The sequence below is a fragment of the Leopardus geoffroyi genome, chromosome B1 (assembly GCF_018350155.1).
Source record: "Leopardus geoffroyi isolate Oge1 chromosome B1, O.geoffroyi_Oge1_pat1.0, whole genome shotgun sequence".
NCBI lineage: Eukaryota > Metazoa > Chordata > Mammalia > Carnivora > Felidae > Leopardus > Leopardus geoffroyi.
The window spans coordinates 139,983,927-139,989,655 of NC_059327.1; the positions used below are offsets into that span (position 1 = coordinate 139,983,927).

Genomic DNA, 5,729 nt, shown 5'->3' on the forward strand with positions numbered 1-5,729 from the left:
CTAGAATCACCTAGGATGATTACTTAAAACACAAGATTCTGGGCCCCTAATGAGATCTATCCAATTTCTGGAAGTTCATCTGGAAATCTGCATTTTTAACAGTTAGTAGATGATTTACAGAGACCTCTTACCCAAGGAATATATTCCTCTATAATGTCCTATAGACATTATTGCTTTTCTGGGAAATATTACTTTTCTATTATCACTACTCTGTGAGCTCTTAATATCTATCATTTCCAACGAAAATTTCTGAGAATGGGAGTTTTGGGGAAATTACCTTCTTTTGGAATTGTTTCCTTAGGGCCAAGGAAATTGTGAAGTCATTATCAGAGGTCCTCTCTCTTCAGTATCTTTATCTGTCTTGCCAGTTGACCATGCTCTTGGATCCCTGAGCAGGCTGTTGTAAAGAGTTATGACAGCGACTCAGAAACTGTACATATTAAGCATTAAATTCTTTCTCTTGAAATGTGTTCAAAGGAATCCCACCAACCCAGAGAAGAGAGAAATCTGTGGTATCTGAAATCCCAAGTCCTTCTTTCTGAACTGTCATAAAATTGGCTTAATACTGGGTCACCTGGCTGGCTCAGTCGGCAGTGTACATGACTCTACATCTTGGAGTTGTGAGTTCGGGCCCTATGTTGGGTGTGGAACTTACTTTAAAAAAAAAAAATTGGCCTAATATCAAAATAAATGTATTTTGAATATTTAAAGGATTTAAGAAATTCAGATGTGAGCTGCTGGCAATCATGTAACTTGATGAAACTTGTTTTACTATGCTATTATCTTTACTATGCATGGAATTCAATTTTTGAGAGGTAAGTTTTCTAAATATCTCTCTGGTTTTATGTTTAGGCATGTTTGGAAGCTTAATAAATACTTTCAAGTGCAGCCTCAAAATAAAAAAAACCTTCTGATTTGGAAGTCGTTTTAAGCATTATCACCCCAGGAAGAGAAGTTCTGCTGCATAACAATGCCTCGTCCTTCTTTAGACCGTTCCAAAATTAGAAATGAAGCTTAAAGTAAACTAATGGAGGGAAAAATACCTTCATGTAAATTCAAACGTTTTTTCTTTGCTATTTACTCATACCAGTGGGAATTTGGTATGCCACCCCTTTGCTGGAGGGGAAAGGACTAAGGGGGAACTAATAAAGCCTAAAGGCAGAGGCAGCGGAAGAAGGAAGTTCTGAGCTGGAACTCAGCAGATTACATGTCTATGGGGATAAGCTTCATGGCAGTCACTATTTACCTCTACCAACTCTGCTAAAGTAGTTTTACCTGTACTCTCTCCAGCAGCATTTTAATGGGAACTTCTAATTTACCCCTCTTTCTAAGAGTGACTCTGCAATAATAGTCCCTTTATTTTCTTTCCTCCATCCTCATTTGGCTCCCACACTGAACCCCTGAGCCTACAGAAGCTTAGGGATACTAAGAGTTTTTAACTGAATGATTTGCATCGATTTCTGGGCTGGGTGTCGCTGTTAGGCTATGTTTGTCTTTCTCAAAGACCCAGTGAAATCTTGCCAGAGGGGAAAACAGATCTTAATTCATTTGTTTGTCTGGGAGAAAAGAAGTCATCAAAAGCTTTTTTAAAAAAAAAAGTTTCACACTTCACAAAAAAGTAACTAAACGCAGAAAAAGCTACTCTGAGTTCTACAAGGGATGGTGTAACCCTGGCACACCCATCCAGAGATGAATCCCCAGACAAGAGTGTAATCATGCTACATTTCTCCAGATTTCAACCCCCAGAGCAGATGTGCTCTGGGATCCTGGTCAAGGGTGAGACCGTTTTCTGGATTCCTCCCCTGAAACCCACACTTCTGCTTTTCTCCAGAGGCGGGGAGAAGGATGAGAAGAATGTGGAATTGGTAGCTGGACATCTGCAGACAAGTGAAGGGATAAAGAACTGATAGTTATGTTTGTCCCATGGCTTTTTCTTCCAAATGTAATTCCTTTTCTTGTTTCACACACACACACACACACACACACACACACAAAATCTTAATATTTCTCTGAAGAGTTTATTTCTTGAAGAATTTGGGAAAAAGAAAAAGATATTGTATGCATCCTTCAAATCTCTTTAAAAGCCAGGAAATGTATAATGAAATAATGCACTGTCGCTTAAGATCCATTTAAAAACACTAGGAAACTTGAGCTGGAGTCAGGGGTCCCTGCCAGATCAAAAATCAAAATCAGACCAGCTGTTACTCCCACTTCTGCTTAAAAATGAGCAAAGATCACTGAAGGAAATTAAAATCACAAAAGATTTCTTATAGAGGTAATAAAGTATCCTAACCACCTAAGGAAAGTAAGTTAAGGCTAAAAGCATATCTTTTTCACCAACAGGGAAGACAGTCATGTATAATAAGTGAAAAGCTTCTATGTGAATGATTTGGTTTGCTATTCAAGACACAGTTGTGTGATAAGACCAGAGGTGGTATTATTCACAAGTTCAAGTAAAATAAACTGAGACGCATGCATGGAAAGGCCACAAATTTTGGAGCAGGCCGTCTGACTTAGAAGTCATTATTCTTTCCATTACCATGTATTAGATTCATCTTTTTGTTCCAAGATGACAGCCATACTCACCACACAATCCTAAAACACAAAAGAGTGGAGCCCTTAGCAGGCTTCTTCTTGGGTAGGTTGTGAGAATTAATCCAAATCGACAAATGAAAAGTACTGAAAACAATGCCTGCCTGTTGTGTGCCTGTGTATGTGTGTACTAAATTGGATATGTACACTGGTATATGTAAGTATATATGTGTGTATATAATATATATATATATATATATATGCCATGTGTAAAAACACGCATACATATATATTTCAGTACACACACACATACACACATAGCTTGAAAAGGGATAAGTAAATAATAATGAGTATAACCAGGTTAGCTATTTACATAGGACACTTTACCAGACCTCTAATACTACAGATTTTTTAAAAAAAGAATTTCTTTATAGAACTTTTTCTTCAGTTTCCTCATCTACCACCACTGGAGAATAGATGTGTTTCTGAAAAGTTTTAAGTTCTTTTTTTTTTTTTTTTTGATTTGTTAATGTTTATTTATTTTTGAGAGAGAGAGAGTGAGCAAGGGAGGGGCAGAAAGAGAGGGAGACACAGAATCTGAAGCAGACTCTAGGCTCTGAGCTGTCAGCACAGAGCCCAACTTGGGGCCTGAAGCCACCAACCGCGAGATTGTGACCTGAGCCAAAGTAGGACACTTAACCAACTGAGCCACCCAGGCACCCCTGAAAAGTTTTAAGTTCTAATTTAAAGAAAGAAAAACTAAAGTTCCCTTAGGGATGGGATCTGTGAAGTAGAGAGTCAAAATGTCTGTTCTCCCTGCCCCACCAGATTACAAAGTCAGGGGGCATTCAAGCCCACTAGTCTAAGAGATGGCTTCCGGCCTCAACATTCTAGGCCTCATGGCCAACCTGTCAACCAAAATGCATGTGGAAGAGAAAAAGGAGGTGGCCCAGCTTCTCATTCCATTCCCAGTTCATAAAACTTCTGGGCAGGCTAAAATTATTACACCTGGCGAGGTGTTTTTGCGCCTCCAAGGGAAGACAATGACATTTCCAAGCAAGGCCAAAAGCATATCAATTCAAAAGCCAGGCAAACTGCTTCTTCTCCTAGGAAGAACTTGTTGTAGAAGTGTGTGTGTGTGTGTGTGTGTGTGTGTGTGTGTGTGTGTGTGTGTCTAGGGGGAACTGGCACGTGTCCACCTCTTTGAATCCCCAGATCAGGTGTGGGGGAGTCCTCAATACCCAGTAAATTGACAGTAAAGTCTCCTATTGGGCTGGTGCTGCTCCCAGAAAAGTCGGTTGCCTGGATGGCTGAGAATCAGCAAGGGCAGGCTTCTATGAAAAACTCCAGGAATGTCTCAAATCTTCAGAAATGCTTGAGACATGGAGGTGAGGAGGGATTGAGGTAAGGGGAGACAGAAGACACCACGGTAGGAGCCAATAATGATTTCAGAACACGGGACTGGGCAAGGAGAAAAAAGAAAGAAAATCTAAATCTAGCCCCCCGCCCCCGTCCCCCACCTCCCGGGGCCGGATCCTTGCTCGCGCGTTGGCCCCAAGCTCCGTGAGTCGGCAGTGGTCTGCCCCAGGGGACCGGTCTCTGGCTCTCCGCAAGGTCTTGGCTGTCAAAGGGGTGTGCACGGATAGTGGGTGGAAAGAGAGCGAGAGGTAGGAAGCTCCGGATCCACCCGGCTAGGCCGCTCTAGGGCTCGGGTCCTCGGAATCGGGATGGGCGGGGGAGTACTTCCTGGACGGTTACTGGTCACGGCGCCTAAGGGAGAAGCTGAGGGGAGGGAAAACTTAATAGAGGACGGAGAGCAAGCGGTGCATCGCAGTTCAGAGATTGGGGGTGGGAGGTGGGAAATGCAGAACTAAGGCTAGAACACCTGTCTCCCATCCCCACCCTGTCCACCGCGGCGCGGAACTGCGGCGGCAGACGGGTGCTTGGAACTGGCGCGATTGGCGGCCACTGCAAAACTCGAGACTCTGGGCCTCCAACAGCCGAATAACCTAGAAGTGGGCCCGGGACCTTGGGCACTTTTCTCCGGCGGGTCGGGTTTCGGTCTCCCCTCTGAAACGCCTTGGAACAGGTGCAGGATCTGCGTGTCTTCTGGGGCCCTTCAGTTGCTCAGCCTATGGGCGTAAACTATACCCTGCAAGCAGATCCTGGGAAATACAGGCGTCCCCCCACCTCTCCCCGCCCTTAGCCTACCCCACTGACAAAAGCCGAAAGAGGAGAGGGATTCGGAATCGGCTCAGAGAGCACGCTTGGAGATCGAAGGCCCTAGGCACCCGGTATTCTGCCCCCGACTGGGACAGAGCAGATCCTGGAGCAGCAACAGGTTGATTTCCCTTTCCCCGGTGTTTAGAACCTTCGGTCTCAGGGCTGTGACCTCAGGCCACCTGCCTGAACTTCAGCTGACCAATACAGCTGCAAGCCTGCATGACCTTGTGACCTTGTTACCTTTGCAGCTGTGAGCAGACATCTATGCCCCTGGCCTCAGTGACCTCGGCTAGCTGGGCAGATGGGTGAGGCTATGGAATCTCAGAAAGTCTCATCTGAGAAAGTTCAGACGTGGAGAGAGTTAACATACATCAGGAAGCTTGAAAAGGCAGCATTAAAATGAAACATTTCTCAGTTTGTCTTGGCTGAAGGCAGACTAGCTCTGAGCACCCTTCCCCTAATAATTCCCGCCAAAAAGATCTCATGGGCAAATTGATCACCACAGGAGCCCAGCCCTCAAGTATCTGCCGTGAACACACCTACCTGCATTGCCTGGGCCGTAGCTCAGCCAAGATTGAGCATTATTTCTGAGAGTGTGACTAAATTAACGATCATACAAAAGAAAACACAAGGGAAATCTACACATATCCTTCAAACTACATGTTTCCAGACTTTACAAAAAGCAGCATCTACTTACCTTTTTCTAGACCTAAGTTCATCTCTGAATCCCCAATAGGTAACAAAGCCAGCTGATGAAGAGGAGATTCTGGACGACTGGAACAGAAACATAGGGGCATTTAAGTTTTGGGGGGGGGGGTGTTTTGGAAAGTGAGGCCCCAAGCAACCTGTGTTGTTTGTTGGTGGGCTGGTTTTAAAGATATTTTGCTCAGAAGATCCACTAGCATCTCAGTGGTATGGACAATTTAGTTAGCCTCTCAAGCATTGTGATTTAAGGATCTCCTGAGGCCCATGTT

General features: G+C 44.1%; 1 long non-coding RNA gene across 1 annotated transcript; it reads right to left on the bottom strand.

Annotated features, from left to right (window-relative positions):
• Positions 1–277: 277 nt before the first annotated feature.
• Positions 278–4,391, bottom strand: LOC123595791. Its single transcript, XR_006711380.1, has 2 exons — positions 4,053–4,391; positions 278–397 (listed from the first exon to the last, which is right to left on the bottom strand). It is a non-coding gene; the product is annotated as an uncharacterized LOC123595791 (long non-coding RNA).
• Between the last annotated feature and the right edge of the window lie 1,338 nt (positions 4,392–5,729).